The 18111-nt window shown below is 44.4% G+C and overlaps 1 long non-coding RNA gene across 1 annotated transcript in view; it reads left to right on the plus strand.

Moving 5' to 3' along the window:
* The window catches only part of LOC143694659 (uncharacterized), a 115671-nt gene that overhangs the window by 835 nt on the left and 96725 nt on the right, over window positions 1-18111 (plus strand). The gene's annotated exons all lie outside the window — the stretch shown is intronic.

Here is an 18111-nt window from a genome sequence, read left to right on the forward strand (position 1 = left end):
TGCAAAATGCAGCAGGAAAGCTGGGCTCTCCAGGCCAAGGAATTAATGACACTGTTAGGGGGGAATTTGAGTTTCCACATCACTAAGAAAAGGAACTGGATACCCGAGGCAATAGACCAAAGTCAAGCTATAAAGTAATTACATTTCTCCCTGCGTTTCATGTGTTTGTTTAATTTTAGTGTTTAAAGGGGAAGGTTTCCTGAAAGCACTGTGCCAGCAACTCTAAAAAATAATTGTGTGTCTTTCTTTAACATATATTCTGGCAGGAATGTCCTGCCTAAATTTTTTGGCAGAGGCTTTTGCTTTATCATTAGTCTTTTGAATATGGTTTTAAGTTAGACTTGGGGTTAGTAAGGTGGCAGAATCCACCATTTCAGGGTTGTCACCTCCATCTCTCACCCTTTACCTGTAGGATTCTGGGGCACTTTGCTATCCTGTGCTGTGTTAATTCCAGTTCCTCCACAGAGCAGGCAAAAAGAGTTTGCACAGCCATCTTTTGGCATTGCTGCCTGCCTGGCTGGATTGAGGTGTGAAAAACTGCAGACCTTTAAAACAAATCTTGTGAAGACACCAGGCCAGAACTTCACTCTGCACTCTGACCCCGTTTCTGAGCTGAGCCAGTTCTGCACCTGCAGCTGGCTCAGGATGCTGTGGGATGGTCCCTCCTGCAGCCCCTCCCTGTGCCTGAAACAAAGTGCTGGGTGTGAAGGGGGGGGAATCCCTAATCCCACACAGGAGTCCCTTGAAAGGAAGGAGAGGTTTTCTCTAGGACTTGCATATTTTTTGGTGTTCCTTTCTATGAATGACTTTTCAGTTTGAATAGTCTCTGAGGGGCTGCAGTCCCAGGAGAGCAACCACACTGCAGGACCTCACCTCGCCAAAGTGACACCTTTGTTAAGGGCATTTTGCAGTGACACACCTTTCTGCCTTGCCCTGCTGAAGCAGACCTGGCTGTGGTTCATGTGCCACTTCTGGGCCTTCTTTTCTGTTTGATATTTTATAAATCCTGTCCCTCTGCCTTTTGGCAGGGCCGCTCTTCACAGGGTTGTGACAACCACAGCCTGATGCTAGACTTGGAAACATCAGCTGAACCGCTCCAAATTGCCATTTGGCACCTGTGAAAGAAGCCCCAGGCCTTGGCAGAAGGAAGGGAATGTGCCTGGAGCACCCTGCAGCTGGGCACAGAGCAGGTTGTGACAGGGTGAGAGACAATGAGAGGCATTGCATAGCTTGCAAGGCGAGCAATTCCTACTCTCATATGCAAAACCATGCCTAAATCCCAACCTGTGGAATGGCACTGACATGCTGTGCATGTTAACACACCCTTCAGTCAACTGGGAAGCACAGAGGAGAGGTCAATACATGGGGAAAATAAAAGGACTATGGTAGAGTGGCTCTTATGTTCATGCAAGAGTCACTTGTTTTGGGATTTGGTTTTTTTTAGATTAGAGGTATGTTTTATTTGGTGCAACAGAGAAACAGGAGAAAGCATATTCAGGCATATAATGAAATGGAGCCATTTCAAAAGCATGTGGCTGAGTGGAATGACATGGAAAAATGGCACAGCTGTTTTCATACACTCACTGTTAGTGTGTGTAAGCTGAAGATGTGAACGACTGTGCAGAGCCCTGTGCAGTGTGAGATCTCGCCCAAGCCTTATTTACAGTAGCCTGATTTGTGCTTCAGGAGAGAGTGAGTGAGCTTTTTTATTTCATGGTGCATTCAGTGTGAGTGGAAAGGTTCACCCCAGCATCTCTAAAGATGGAAATCCAGTACTCCTACAGCTGTGTGGTTAATTGGGGGTGTTTGCTAATTAATGCAATTGAAATAATTTTGATAAAATTTAAAGCCAGTCACTTCCCACAGCTAAACCCACACACCAACAGCTATTTAGAACCTCTGTCCAGCTGAGAGATGTGTAAAGGCACCATTCAAGAATGAGATGTGATCATCTAAAACAGAGAACAGAAGTCCTTTGCAATGCCAAGTTTGCTGTCACGCCTGCTTTTGTGTAGAATGCAGATCATAAAGTGTTCTTGAGATAAGTGGGATAGACTGAACTAGAGTGTATTGCTAAAGGTATATTATATCTTTGTATTTCTGGAGTAGCTGCAGATTTAGATGTTAAAACTTATCCATACTGTGTTTGAGTATTCTGCACTGTGCTGGTTTTCCCCCACAAAGGTACTCAGTCTGTTCTGTTGGAAAGCCCGTGGTGTAGTTGTTTTTCTGTGATTATCCAGTAGAAGTTGGCTCCACTGTCATCTCTGGTTTGATAAGGTTAGAGAAAAACAGTTTTCTGAAGCTGTTGAGAGGATGCAATAACATTTTGATGCCTGTCATATTTTAAGATTTGCAGTTCCCTTCAATCATGTGTTCATTTGTGACTCCTGCCTGCAGACACAAAGCAGGTGTCCTGTGCAATTACAAACCTGTCTCCTTTGAGAAGTTTTGGCTCTACAACCATACACAATGAAACACATGGGCCTTTCATTATAGGCAAGAACTAGGCAGAACTGGGAACAAAACTTGCTGCAGTCATCCTTTAGCAGCACTGGCAGGGAAATCATGTAGTTTTCCCTTATTGGTATGATGTACCCAAAAAGAATCCTCCCTTTTTTCAATAAAAGCTTTCTCCTTTTTGTTTCCCCTTCCACTTGGTCAATTATCACTGCTTGAAATTTAAGATAATTCCTGATCTCTTGTCTAGACAGTGGGTTTTAATTTTCTGATGTGTAAGGAGTTTTCTGGCCCTTCCTCATGCTGTTTTTCCTGCCGTCACAAGCTTTGTTGTAGTGGTAGGGGAGGTGCATTGATTTGCAGCCAAATTCTCTGAGGCTCTATCTGTGCTGGGTGACGCTGCAGGGAGCAGGGGGGTTGTGTCAAATACATCCCCAAACCACAACAGCCAAGGTGGGACTATTTCAGGGAAGGCAGTGGCTGCTCCTCCCTTGCAGGCAGGAGAGTCTTTGCATGTCCCTTGGTGATGGCACCAAGCTGTGATTCCCAAGAGCTGAGGGTTGGTCATCCCAGATGCAGGCTGTGACAAAGACCTGGGCTATGGGCAGCCTCTCTGGAGAGTAGAAAAACTGCCCTGATGGAGAGGTCCTGGGCCCAGCTGGCAGCAATGGTCCTCCAGCATCCTCCGGCAATTGCACATGATGCAATTTGTGCTTAGACTTGAGTGTTTACTAGCTGCAGATAGAGCTGTCCTCTCCAAATGTGTCCTATCACATCCTGAGCCTATTTATCCTCCCAGCCCCACTGCATGCTGAAGAATGGGTACTGCCACTTTGCAAAGTGTTAGTGACTTCAGCAGGAGTTTCTCCAATTGGGATTTCCTTTCTGAAAGCCTCAGCCTCTGAGGTGTGTAATGCAATGGGCATGTAATGCAAGTACAGATTTCAGCAACAGAAAGTTAGAAATTCTGCTGCCAAGGTACAGTGATTCTTAAGGGTTAAAAACTTCCTAGATATTGTATAGTTAAAAATCACATGAATATTTATGTTATACCCATGATTTTGTGGGGAAATGATTTCCAGCCAGAGGGTCTCTGGATAGCAGCTGTGTGAGAGTTTCAAGAGCAGACTTTGATTTACTGCTGCAGTTCACTACACCTCATGCATACCATCAGCATACTCAAAATTATGGTGTTTTCTAATCTGACTATCTCTGCCCTCTCATTACATTTTCTGCCATTCTTTTTAGCCTGTCAGCTGTTTCAGTGGGTGTTTGGTGTAGCAGTGAGACTCTTTGCTGATTTTTGGTTTCCTGGTCTGTTTGGGTGGAGAGCTTGGGGTACTCTAGAAATGATAACAGGCACAAGCTGTTTTACATGAGAAATTAAAGCTGAAATTCAGAAGCCTTGACACATGAGAATTAAGGCCTTGTCTGTGGCCTTCATCATCTTCCTTGTGCTTATGTTGAGTCTGTGTTTTTATTATATATCATTGTCAGACTATCCTGCCTCATTTTTCTGCCTCATCCCAATTCGCTGATGTCATATCAAGCATCCCTATGGGATCCATCTCTCCCCTCAGGTGTTTGTGCCTGGCTTCTCCCTGGTCCTTGCCCCATTGCTCCTGCTTTGCATTCTGTTCTTTCCTCTTTGCTTGATTTGGGAAGTGAGGGACTTGGTAGGAGTCCAGGCCTAAGATGACAGGGATGGCTTTTTAGGTCTCTCTTCTAGTGCCCAGAGCCACAGTCATGTCCAGCAGCCAGGAAGGGAATTATAGCAAAGAAAGTCCTGAGCAATACCCAGAAGAAGCAAGCCCTAGAAGCCCCAAAATGGAGTGAGATCAAGGGAGACAGAATCTGTAGAGGTTTTTCTCCCAAAGGCTAATAAATCTTCAGTGGGACGTATTCAAAGGCTTTTCACTTTGCCAAATTTGGATGTAAAAGGCACATCCCTGTTCCCAGGGTGACACCAAATTTGCAGACTCCTTTCCAGAAGATGGAGGCGTGAGAGCAACTCCAAAAAATAATTGTTAGAATTTTTATATCGACTAAGCACTTTTCTCTAATCTTGTGTTGGAAAACTGCCAGGCCTCCCCCTCTCCCACCCTCCTTGATTTCCTAGAAAACCCTTCTGGAGGCAGACACCTGGCAAAGGAGAATTTCAGCCCCAGAAGTTGTAATGTGGTGAAACAGGGGCTCCTGATGGCACAGGGTATCTCAACCAACACCCTTCTGGCATCCCAGCGCTGTGCTGCACCACATCTCCCACCAGCTCAAACTCAGGGCCTCATGCTAGAAAATTCATTTCTTGTCACTTTGAGCAGGGTAAATGGGAGATGTAAAAGCACTTTGCAGTGTTCAGGGAGTATCAGGCATGAGTGCAAATGGAAAGACCATGGCAAGTGCTCCCTGCCTGTGCTTCAAGGTAACCCCTGCCAGCGTGCGCCGCCTCCTTGCAAATGCCATACAGCGTTTTTCACTCTCTGCTGGAGGAAAAAGCTGCCCTAAGAAAAGCAGAATGAGGGCTGATGTTTTGAAAGGTGTCCAAGAGTAACAAAACTCAACTCTCCAGGGCTGAGTTTTGCCTCTTGTGTTTCTCAACTAGGGTGGTTGAATGTGTTACAGACCTATCAGAAATTTTGCTACAAATGCACAAATATTAATCTACAGCCATTTCCTTTGCTTTCTTAAACATGAATGAGGATTTTTGTCTCTTTCTCCCTCCATAAATTGTTCATGGTCAGAGGGGGCATGTTCCGTGTCAAAGTCTTGACCGCCAGGATCAAACAAAAAACCCTTGTGAACTCAGAAGTGGAGACAAATAAATGACTATTACTTTTTTTTTTCCCTTTTGCCTGGAGTTAAACCTTTTCTCTGTCAACAATATTGACTTTGTTCACTTGGAAGGAAACAGAGGGAGAGAGAGAGAGGGAGATTTCTCTAGATGCTGCACAGAAAAAAAACATTTTGGAAGGAGGAATGAAAAAAGACAGAGGTTACAGGAAATGGTAGACATTTTTTGTTGAATTAAACCATTAGGAGTGACCCAAAAACCAACGGGAAAGAAAGGAAACAACTGGATACATTTAGGTCACAAGAACCAGCCAAACGGGGAGCTGAAACCAATTATCATAAATGAATGTTTCTCTTTTATTCATGACCACCGTGTATGCTCCCATGATGCTCTTTGTCTTATTATAAAAACAGATGAAACTATTTCGTTTTGTTCTTATACTTATTAGCTAATGCAACTTTTGGGCAATTTATCAAACACTAACACATGTTGTGATTAATAAGCTCAGAGAATTAATCACAGCTAAAGCCCCTTAAAAAACAGAGGATGTTGGGTCCCTCTTAAATATATGTTTGTGCAGGATTATGTAACTTAAGCAGTGACATCTAGTTTTGATGCATATTCATGCATTTTACACGCGGAAAGATCCCTGAAACCATATGTTCAGGCGAGCTTTAATTACAGTAACTTCCATTTCTGTGGGACTTTGCCCCGCAGCACGGGCAGAGCAAGCCCTGCTTGCCCCAGACATGGGTACTGGGGGCTGTGCACAGAGCCCACCCCCTCCCTGGAGCAACATTTGGGGTTTGGGTTGTCACTGCTGGGCTTCAAAGGGGAGATGTCACAGTTGCTGTGGACCAGAGAAAAAACCCATCTGCTCTTTTTTAGATTATTTTCCAGAGGTCCTGCTGTCCCCTTTAATCCAGGTACCATTGAGGAGGGGAGGAAAATGCCACTAAACCTGGCCATAGCAGCTCTCAGCCTCTTCCTCCCTCCCACTAACCCAGTGCAGCCTCTAATGAGCCATAACTGGTTCTTAAGTGCCCTTAACCATTTCTCTGAGGTTAGAATAAATTTCTAAACGGGGAAGAGGAAAGGCAGAGGCCACCAGAACATCCTGCAGCCTCACTGAAGTGTGGAGAAGCCAGTTCTGTGCTGTGAGATGCAGCAGTGGGACAAAGAGCTGGAGCTTTGCTTAAGGATGCTCTTCTTGACAGGGACACAACCATCAGACATAGAGGGGACCAGGGGAATACTTTTCACTGGAGCATTTGTTGTTGTGGAAGCAGATGTTTTGGGAGTTTGGGTGTCCTTTGCCTTAGACAGATCTGAGTGTCTGCACTGAGGAGAGATGTGGGGACGGGGTCACCCGGGCACTGGCAGAGGCTGAGTTGCTTATAAATATCTCCCAACAGAAGCATTGAAGAGTCTTTCTTGTGGCCTGGCTGAGGGACACTGTTGAAAGAGTGACATGAAGCTTTTGAGAATACTTGTTCTTCCCTGAAATATGCACACTTATACCTATTTTTGACTTTGCACCCCAGCTCCAGGCAAGACCAAATCTTAACATACTTGAGCATCACAATGGATGGAAAGCCTATTGTTTGGTTGCTATAAAAATGAATAAGTGCATCCCTGTTTCTAAGCTCCAAAGTACCGTAGTGCAGCTCCCTGAGGCTCCCCATTAGCAGCCTGTTCTGCTCAGCGAGGTACTTGCTGTGTCAACATCCAGTTGACTTCAGCAGGAACAAAGTATTTGTTTAAGTGCTTTTATTGACTAGGGAGGGACTTAAACATGTGTTTAAATGCTTTCTAGAACTAAAGCATAAATGCTTGATTCTCATAGCCCAGCAAAATAATGGGGCTGGTCTTCAGTCAAGCATAAATTCTACACTGTGCTACAGGGGTAGCTGAGTGAAATTCTATAGTATGTGTCAGACAAGATTTTCAAAATGATCTTAAAATATCTGTGTCTCTCCATAGACTGGAATGAGATTTAGATCTCAGTCTTTAAAAAAAAGGAAAAAAGGGGAAAGGAAAGTGAAGTTATTATCCTCTGTGGTCAAGGCATCTGAATAAACTCTTTCTTATTCATTAATGGCTGCGAAATGAAACTTACGCAAGTTTATGCAGCTAATTTGTCAAGCATTCAGCAAAATATGCAAAAGGATGCTGCCAGGCCTGCTTGTGTGGAACTACTCTGGCCTTTAAAAAGAAAGAAACATCCCTAGACAACACCTGCTGGCGTTTTCCACAAGAAAAAGATCTTTGTCTGTGCCTCTCACGTGTCAGCAAATTAAATTTTTTTTTCTCCCAACTTAATCCCAGTGAAGTGTATTTTATTTTTTTTTTTCCCTAAAATAGGCGCATGCCACCAAAACGTTTTTGGTGTGTGTTAACAACATGTTGGCCCTATGGGCTACATTTCTTCTGGGGAAGATAGACGACCTTCTTTGAGTTTCCAACCGAGATCGCCAGCAAAAGAAAATTAAAAAGCAGGGCTTTTCGTTTTCGTCTTTCGGCAACCCTGATGTGGTTGCCGAGGCATTGCTTAGAAACACAAACATTACAGCACATATGGAAGTCTACTGTCGAGTGGAACCGAGTCCTAAAGCAACATGTTAAGTCGGAAAAATTTATGTTCATGCTAAAGCGGCAGTGTGGTAATCGGTTTCAATGGAAGTAAAAGGAGTGCATCAGAGATGGAAATGGCTTGCTCCCTTGGATGCAAGTGCAGGAATTCAGAGCCATGGTCTGGGATGACTGGATGAGGAGGAAGTTGTTTTTGTTAGTCAGGGAAAATCAGGCTTGTGGCAACTGTACTTCTCTCCTTGCGTGTGCATCTCTCTGCATAGAAGCAGTTTTATTTTGGACAATTGCTTAGCATTAAAAGACCTTTAAGTCCATCAAGTTGTATATGCCCATTTATATACTCTCAAAATATTTTTTTCCCCTTTATTTGGATGTAAGTGAGGTAGTTTCAGGCAATGGAGGCACAAGTCCAAATTCTTGCTTTGCCAAGTCAAGCCATTCAACTCCTTCCAGGGGCCTTATCAGGGTTGCTTCCTTAGGTACCTTTATATTAGGGAAAAGGCAGATAGGAATGTCCAAGAAGGGATTCATCATGACTCTTTTATAGGATGGTCTCAATATTCTCATGTTGTGCCTTCTTCAATTGATTCAAAAGAGAGCCTGGAAAACTTGCTTAGACGAGATACATTAAAGCAAAATCACAGTATATGCTTCTTCTCTGGAACCAATGGTTTGCACTCCTGTCCATAAAAAACTCTTGGCATCTTGGTTGCATGTCTGGTTCAATATCTAAATATCTTCAAAAAGTCCAAATCCCCCTAGTTTCTCATAATTATGTGCCTCAGTTTCTTGTTTGTGAACTTGAACCTCCTTACCTAATGAGAATGGTGTAATGCTAAATAACGATGGCTATGAGTTTTTCAGATACTGGGAAGAGTGATGGTTTAAAAATATTTCAGAGACAGAGCTTCTTGATACTATTAGGAATAAGAAAAGGAGGACAATGTTTATTGCTACTTGAGTTGTGTACTTGCAGTCTCAGCATTTTCTAGTCAATGGGCTAAAGCATTTTTGCAGATATAATTGCCTTGAAAATTAGTGTTTGCCTTTCTCCATTCCCAGGGAGGCTGCCTGCCTAGACACTCCTGCATTTTGGAGTCTAGAGGTGGATCAAGCATGGTGGTGGTGGTCAAACATGGTTTTGAGGGTAAGAGGTGTTGGGAAAAGGCACCTGCCCTGCCCTTCACCTGGTCCCATGCTTGAAGCGCCATCATCACCACTGTGGTACCGTGGATCAGATAAAGTCCTGAGCTCCAGCTGCTTCTTTTCCCCATGGATATCATACCCCTGGCCTCAGCAGAGCTGAAAACTTGTGCTTTCTGGCTTAGACATGCAGGTAGCCCAAGGCTGGGCTAAGCCCAGCTCAGAGGAGCTGCTGGGGCAAAGGCACCAAGTGTCTTGTGGGAGAGAAGGAGGGCTTGAGGACCAGGCAGACAAATCCTTTGTATCCCAGTTTTATCATCTTTCCTGCTGAGGCAATAGCTTGCTTTTTAAGTCGCTTATTGTTTCAGGCCTACAGCTAATCCTCTAAGAAAGTAATTTCTGTTGCTCATGGCTAATACCCCATCCTGCATTGGGAGTTATATCAGAGCAGAATTGCTGCTTAGTCACTGGCTGCTTTTCAGCCAAAGAAACATCATGGGTTCTGGATTATTGTGATGTTTTACTTTTTTCCTCTCTCTCTCTCTTTTTTTTTTTTTTTTTTTTTAAGATTAATATTTAGATGTCATTTTCAATGTTCAATTCCTTGATTTTGCCTAGTTGAAAAAGCCACCTCTTTATTTGAAAAATATTTTTGGAAGCCTGAAGATAACCACGTTGCTCCCATGGCTAAAATATTTTATATAAAACTTGTTATTACCATAGATCAATGGGATATGTACAGAATATGTTACAATGGGGCCTGTGTTAAGGATTTGTCAAGATTTCCATTATAAACCACTATTTTCGAGGGTTTATAACTCGGTCATAAAAATTCATTCCAAGCTAAAACTTGGCAAACAAAATGTCAACCCAGGAGAGATTTTCTTTTACCAGATTTACTTTAATGCTTTAAACTGATTTGTCTATTTTAAAATTATACGAGTGCCCTGTTTTACAGACTTTCTGCGTATATACAGGGTGCATGTGTGCTAATATAACACACATAGCAAGGAAAAAACAACGTTAAAAGCACATTAGCACAGCAAATCAGAGCTCCAAAAAACCCACAAGGTTAAAAATGAGGCTGGATTTGCAGTTTGTGGAATCTCAAGCATGGGGATGCCAGCTTTGAACTAAATCTTCAACTGGTGAATTCAGCTGGTTGGGGCTGATTTATGCCAGCTGAGGTGCTGTCCTGTTGTGATGCCTCCCAACTTGTGACATCTGTAGGCATCTGGAAAAGCTGCTGTTGAAAATTGGTGGAAATCATGACACTAAGGTGAGGGGTGGCTAGAGAGGATTGAGGAGCTTCTCAGGGCAGCTGGTGTGACAGGAGCAGATGTTCAGCTGATCTCCCATGATGTGATTCTGGACCTAGCTGCTCCTGATGGTCACAGGGAAGAGGTGGGTGTGACAATGAGGTGCTAAAATCAGAGGATTAAAGCAAAGCTCTCTGTCTCTTCCCTGTGGTTAAGGAGCCAGAATCTGGCGTCACCATGTAGTAGGTGGCCTGAGCTGTTCATCACTTTTAAACACAAATATCATTGTCAACACCTACGTTTTTCTGAGGTGCCACCTGGTCCGAGTGTTCCTGTCCCAGTGCTCTGTCTTTGGCAGTGATAGATGAAGTGTGGCTCATCCTGCTCACAGCCCAAAGCCCTGCCTTGCAGCAGGGCCTGGTGCAGAGGAGGACATGCAGCTGGGCTTGCAAAAACCCAGCCTGAGCCTCTGAGGTTGGACAGGCAGCAGAGAAGCACAAAAGCTTCCAACAGATGTTGGAGAGGAGTTCTAGGGCCTGAGGAAGCTGATTTCTGAGACCACAGCAGGGGTCCCAGCTTGTGGGCCTCAGCTGCCTGCCCAAAACCTTGAGGTGAATCCAAGCCTTGGTTCTTTGCAGGACTGAGCTTTAGACACACAGGGTCAGACCAGCCATTCCCTTTATAGGAGGAGATGTACAAGACTTGAGTTTGGCCTCCTTCCCTGTTGCACTGGCTCATTTTCTCCTGACATCTTGGGCTCTGAACTCTCTTTTGCTGATAAGACCGGGGTGTTTGTTATCTCCAAGTCTCATAGGCTGTGTTACACTCTGCTCCAGCAACCCCCTTCTGGGATCTTTTGTGGAGCTTGGTGTTGAGTCCCTCTTGCTCGTGGGTTTTGCTAATTGAGGGCAGAATTAGGTTCCCTTCTCTGCCATAAATCCAGCGTGCACACACACTCAGGCACTTGTAAGATATTTAGAAAAGCTCTACTCTGCGTATCTTAAATGTGTGTGGGGGGGTTGGGGAGTAAAGAAAAGCAATAAAGAGCCTACATTATACCACATGTGCAAGCAAAGGGCTGTGGTTAACTCCCTTCAGATAGGTTTCAACCAGGGCCCCTTTGTAACAGCCCCCAGAAGACTACTGAAAAGTCGGCATCCATAGTTTTAAATAGGTTAATTTAAAAAATAAATTGTATTAGACACTTTTCCTCCCCCCACCTCTGCAAACCAAATACAAAAGTGGCACAAACAGGGAAAAATGCAGCTGGTTGTGGCTCACACCATGGAGTAGGCAGCTTCTCCTGGCATGCTGGGGACACTGACTGTGGACAGGAGGGAAGAGCACCATGAGTGCCTCTACCTGGCAGTCTTTGTGTGCTGGGAGAAATGGATGGTAGTTTTGTGGTCAATGCTTTGGAGAAGGGTGATTTTGAATAGGTGGTGAGCATTTCTTGATGCAGATGGGATAAAGAAAGCCTTGACCTAAATAAGGGAGAGGGGAGTACTACAACCCCTGTACCCTTTTTCCTCCCTGCCCTGCCTTACCTTCCCTTCACATAGGAGTGGTGCCAAGCTATTGCTTTTTCATTGCTTATATTGCTGCTGATTATGGGTTCCTCTGTGTGTCCTGATGTGCCCATGCTGCCCCCAGCTCTACTTATCCCCATGGTGTGCCCACAGCCAGCTGTGACACAGTGGCACACAGTGACAAACGACACCGTGATGGCTGAGCACACAGGAAATTAAGGGACATTAATAAGAATCAGATTGAGAATGAAGCGAGTTGAAAACTGGGCTTTGATTTTCCAAAGTGCTTTTTGGATGAAAAATGCTTCTCTCTTTTTTTTTTTTCCTGGATGTTGTTTTGCACAAAAGATGACATTATTTGCATTGGCACCTTTTCCAGATCAGCTCCCAAAACGCTTCCAATCTAGGATTGCTGATTTTTTCACTTGTCAAGAAAACAAAACAAACCAGAGTAGAAATGATGGGTTTGGCTTTTGCTTTGTGTGTTGTGAAAAACAAATAAACAAAACAAATATTTTTCCAAGTTTTTAATGGAAAATCAAATTCCCATGCTTACCAGAGTTGCTAATTAAGTGAGAAGGAGTACACTTACACTCAGGGACATGCAGCATTTCCTCATAGCTGATCAAACTGTTTCTGAGTATAAAAAACATACCTTAAACATGTCTCTGCATCGTTTTCTTCATCATTGATACTAAAAATTAAACTATTGGATCACTGGAAGTGAGATCCCACTTTTCAACTGACCTCTAAGTCAGAAATAAAGCAGCTTCTCAGAGAACAATGTAGCCATAGTGGAGGGAGCCAGGTCACCTTTTGGTGAATTTAAATGAGTTCTTAATGAAAAGGGGAATAAATTTTTCACACATTCCTCTGCATTAAAGAGGGGTCAGAGTCTAGCATCAAGATGAGCCTAAACTCAGGAAAGACACAAAGGGAATTCCTGAGCTGCCGACAGAAATGTCTCTCCAGTCTGCCAGGAGCCAAAATGCTACTGCTGGAAAAACAGCAGGCAGGGTGGAAATCTGGGTCCAATGAAGGAGCAGCCAGGGAAGCTGTGGAGTGGGGTCGCAGAGCAGGGAAGATAAACAGCATCCCCCCAGCACAGAGGTCAAGCTTATTACAGGGATGAGGCTGGTGCTGGGTGTGAATAGGTTCAGCCAGATGGCAGGGACCAGCACTTCTGTCCCCTGTTAATGAAACCTTGCAGCATCCAGTCCTTGTTGTAAAGATGTGATGCATTTGAACACTGGCTGTCAGGATTTATTAAAAATGTGTAATCTCAGGCAAGTTACCAAGTTCTCCATGTCTCAATTTTGCTCTCTGCAAAATGGGCTGTTACTCCAAGGGAATTACTGTAAGGGTTGGCAATGGAGGTGGGGTAGACAACTTTTTTTCCCCTGAGAGTTAATTTATATTTATCTATCTGATGAAAACCTTAAATGCCAATGCAATAGACTTGCTTTTAATATATGGATCGTCTCAAAATCAGTAGTCTTGAGCTGTTGTTTGTGTAGTGTTTTCCTGCTCTGTGGTGATCCTAAAAGATACTGCCAGTCAGCTTTGAGAATGGTCTTGAAGAAATGGATTTCACACAGGTGACTGCCACTTTACTCAGGTGGGAAGAGCTGTCCTGGGATTTCTGACAGCAATCCAGATTCTCTGCTGTGGGAGTGGTGCCTTTGCTGGGTGCTCCTGGTGTCTCTCTGCTCCTCTCCAGGAGTGAAGGGATGAATTGCAGTTCTGTGAGTAGCCAGGAGCTGAAGCACTGCTGCCAGGAGCCCCAGGCTGCATTGTGGCATGATGATGTCCCTTCTCAGTGGGACCTGTGGTAGCTCTGGCCCCACAGTGGGAAGCTCAGCCCCACTGGCTGGGGACAGGGGGTGCAGAGCTGTGGGCACAGTGGGATGGACAGCCAGCCCTCCTGGGCCTCCAGCAGGGAGTGGTGGTGGGTACAGAGTAGGGAGACATCTTCAGGAATAGGATCTGGCTTTGCTTTGCATCTTGTTCCTAAATTAGACATGTAATTACTTGAGTCTTTCCAGCATTAATAAGGGACAGGCATCTCCAGAGGGCAATTCAGACCTGAGCTATGGGAAGCCCTCCTCGACAGGGGAAGGGGCCCATTTAGGTTCCTAATTTAAGCTTCTTGGTTGAGAACTTCACATTTGGTGCAAAGGCTCTCAGTCTTTGGGGATAATATTTGGGATAAACATAAGAAAACATGTTAAATCCTGCAAATATTTCCTACTGCTGATAGTGCCCAGGAGAGTTATCTCCCCTGGGAATAGCAACCATCCTCCTTCCCTGCATCTTCTGGAGGGAAATCAGGGGTCCACTGGAGGTGGACAGTGCTGAGCTGCCTTCCAGGTCTGAGTACCCATTTCTTTTTCTATTATAACTTCATTTAAAAAGAGGGGCAGGGAGCAGTGGGGAGACAAGGAAAATATTTATGTAAGAAAACTCCACTTTAAAAGACAGCTTAAAACTGGGATTAATAAGTCTGCTTTTATGGAAGCATTTCTACATGTTGTAAAACATTTTTAAAAACATTGTAAAAACTACAGAGTTTCACGTTAAATATGGCTGATTTTCTTTATAGAGCTGACCTGCTTCCCAGAGGTGATGTATACACACCATATGACACAGGGGTTGCTAGGGTAGGCAGTGTTTTTACATTGATTACTGTAGTAAATAATAATGTAAAACTGTGTATAAATAGGGAGTTCAATTCAGAGCTACCCCTGGGGTCTGCAGTTCTTTACACATGGCCCATTTTTCATCACTTCTGTGATTATTTTATTTTATTTTTTGGAGGAAGAAGGAAGTATGCTGGGTTATATTTTTCCTTTTTTTTTTCTTTTTTTTTTTTTTTCTCTTGGTCTCAGAATAATATCTCCTCTTGGGTCAGCTGTTGAGCAGATGCCAAAAATACTGGTCAACACTATAGGGAATTTGTTCCCTCAGCAATTCAGGAGTTCCAAAGAAAAACAACAAGGAGCTGAGGTGGCCAAAGAGGAGTGGGCAGATGAAGTGCATGCTGTAGTTTAGAGACTGGGGAAGGCATGAGAATATTATCCAGATATCCCACAGGAGCAGCAGCCAAGTCAATAACCTCTGCTCCCTGCCTGGGATTAAAATATGGAGTGGTGGCTTTAGACTGCAAAAAGGTGGCTTCATATCCCTTGGAAAGACTTGCTAACTGCATGGATGGAGAAGTGCTGGGAGCAGGTCTGTGGGTGTCTGTCTGGCTGCTCAGGGATGATCCCCACTGCTGGGATATATCTATTGCCATGAGCAGCTCTGTGCAGACAGACTTCAGCTCCCCTTTGATGGAGACACAATTAATCACCCCTTAAACACATGCTTTGATGACATTGCCCCTTAGACAGGGCTTGTCCCAGCTGGAGGAGAGTGGAGGGGAAACGAGGACCTTCCTGGCTGGTCTAATAGCCCTGGTGTCCCTGGTGAAATTATTGGCCGCCACTTAACGCAATTTGTTTCATTTTGCAATTATTCTTCAGGGGGATTTTATAAGCTCCTGTAATAAGTCACTTCTGCTGGGATCCGGAGAGGAAGTGACCTGCATTAGAGGCAGAGGCATTAGCCCAGCCTCCCCTCCACACTGCCTTGGGATCCCAGCACAGTGCTTGCCATAGTCCTGTGTGCGTGCACGTGGAGCTCTGTGGAGGTGAGCGTGTCTGTGGATACATGTATAGCTCTATGTATGACTTTTATGTTGAGATATGTGCTTGTGCTACATATGGAAGCAGAGGTCCTCAGGTTTTAGGGCCTAAGAAGGACAAAAGCCAGCTGAGCTCTCTGATGATTCTGCTACAGAGAGATGTGCCTGTAGAAAACAGTTGCCTGCTGGTTTTCCTTGGCCAGGATTGGAGGTGCTAAAGCACTCATGCTCTCAAATCCATGGTCATGGCTGAGCTGCTGCTCTCCAGTCTATGTTTCCCCCTTAAAGGTGTGCTGTGAGCTGGCTTTCCCAGGGGAGGCTTTCAGGTTATGGTGGTGGAGCTGGATGATACTTCCCTCAGCTGCTCTCCTGAGCTTTTCCTGCATGGACAGAAGCAGACTCAGGCAGCTTCCCATGGATGTAAGGCAGGCACATGCCACAAACAGAGTGCCATTTCCACATGAGCAAAAGCCAAAAACAGAGTGCCATTTCCACATGAGCAAAAGCCCCACGTGTGCACACTGGCCATAAACATGTCACCCTGTCCCATCCACACACAATGAGCGCCCATGTAACCACACACGCAGAGACACACACACGCTCCTCTTCCAGGATCCAGCGGGGCTGCAAGTTTTAACTACCTAAATTAAAAACAGATTCTATCCTCCAGTGGGGAGCTGCCAGGAACTGGTCTCTTCCCCCTCCCTGACTTTTCTCTCCCAAATGCATTGGGGAAAAAATACATGCAGTTCTCCAAAGGGGCAAATGGCTTCTCAGCATGCAGAGAGGTTGAGGGTGGGGGCAGGGGGATGCATGGCGGAGGAAAAGGGAATGCACAGAATTACTTTCTAGTGGTAGAAGAATAAACAGCTTAAGTTAATAAAGTTGAGGCTGAGGAGAACTATTTGGAGAGTGTGGAGGAAGTCAGGGATTAGTGAGAAAATAGGAGTGCAACAGCAGGAAATAGTGTGGCAGTGGAGGGAGAATGGAGGATGGAGGGACTTGGCCAGCACGGCAGGGATGAGAGTGGGAAACTGAAGGGCTAGCAGCTCTAAGTCACAGCCCTGCTGAAGACACGTCACCCTGTGCTCATCAAAATCTGCCTTGGGAGCCAAAACCTCTACCAAAAATGATGCAACCTATTTTTAGGAGCGGGTTTACTGATGGAGATGCTTTCTTTGTTGTGAGGCACGTGTAGCAGAAATTAAAAGGAAAAAAAAAACGAAGAGGAGAAAGGGGAACTCTGGGGTGAGAGGACAATGCCAACCCTATGGGAGGACACCAAGGCTCCCAGCCCTGCAGTCCCTGCCTGTCCCAAGCCCCTCTGACAGTGCTGCTGTCCCAGCATGGGCAGCCCCTTTGAGTGACAGCCCCGGGCGCCAGGCGCGTTGCTGACTCGATGACTTTTTGCAACTGTCGGAGAAGCTTAGCAGATAAGCACACAACAGTTTTTATTATTCCAAGAGGCAGAAGACTTGCCTTAGTGAGCGGTAACAAATACGGACATTCACGACCAGGATTAGAACAAACTGCACTGGTGGGCAAGGGCCAAAGGCAGCACGGAGCTGCAGTGTAACCCAAAACCTCCACAGCTGTTTTCATTTTCCTCCCTTCAACACAGTCCCTGTGTGGTACTTCAGGGAGAATTATGAAAGTGGCGTGTAATTCAGAGAAGTAATGTCTTTCTTTTTTTTTCCCCTCCCTTCTCTCTCGCTCTCTTTTTCTTGGAGTAATGAAAATTGCTGTGGTAGATCATTTTGGATTCAAGGGAAATATCAGACTCTATTTTCTTCAGCATCTCACTCATCCCTCATCAGTCAAAACCATAAGTTTAATGAAAAAAATTAAGAAGAAAGAGGTGAACAACTTAGGAGTGCTGGACATTGTGCAAATGAATGCAGTGACTTCAGGGACCTTGGTGGCCTGAGAGAGACTTGCTGCTTTCATTCTAGTACAAAGCCTGATCTGTACAAATCCCCACTCCAGAGAAGGGGATTCTTAGTGCCGTGAAGCCCTGCTGCCTCCCGCCAGCATTTTGATGGGAATTGTTTAAAAAGCGTGAGGACACATCCTCTGCTGTATCCTGGTGATTCACACCAGTCTGGAGGATGCTGTACCTCTGATTAAAAAAGGTGATTTTCTTTCTGGAGGACAAATCCTCACCTGATCTAATGCTCTTTGCTCTGCTGGCTTTAGGCTAGCAGAGAATTTAGCCTCCTTGTTTTTAAACAGAAATAACCACATTGTGGTTCCTCTGTTCTGTTGCTGGCACAGTTTTCCATGAGGTTCTGCATTTTCTCATTAAAATCTCTAATTCTTGCGTGTACAAAAAATTTCCTGAAAAAATTTCCTCCTTTCAATCAACTAAAGTATTTTGTATAAAGCATTTTGAGGTTTTTCCTTTCAATTTTGCAACTTAAAAAAAAAAAAAAGAAAATTTAAACATATTTATCAGAAAAAATATATTTCTTAATTGTCTAAATATTTCAATCCAGCTTTATCAAAGACCTTACATAAAAAAAATAAATTCTGTGATCCCTTGATGTTATTCTTTAAAGAAAAACCCAACAAACTAAACTAATATAGTAGCATTAAAAAAACCCAACAAAACAAACCAACAAAACAACTGCTCAAAGCCCTCAGTTACACTCC

The sequence above is a fragment of the Agelaius phoeniceus genome, chromosome 8 (genome assembly GCF_051311805.1).
Source record: "Agelaius phoeniceus isolate bAgePho1 chromosome 8, bAgePho1.hap1, whole genome shotgun sequence".
In the NCBI taxonomy this organism is placed as follows: Eukaryota; Metazoa; Chordata; class Aves; order Passeriformes; family Icteridae; genus Agelaius; species Agelaius phoeniceus.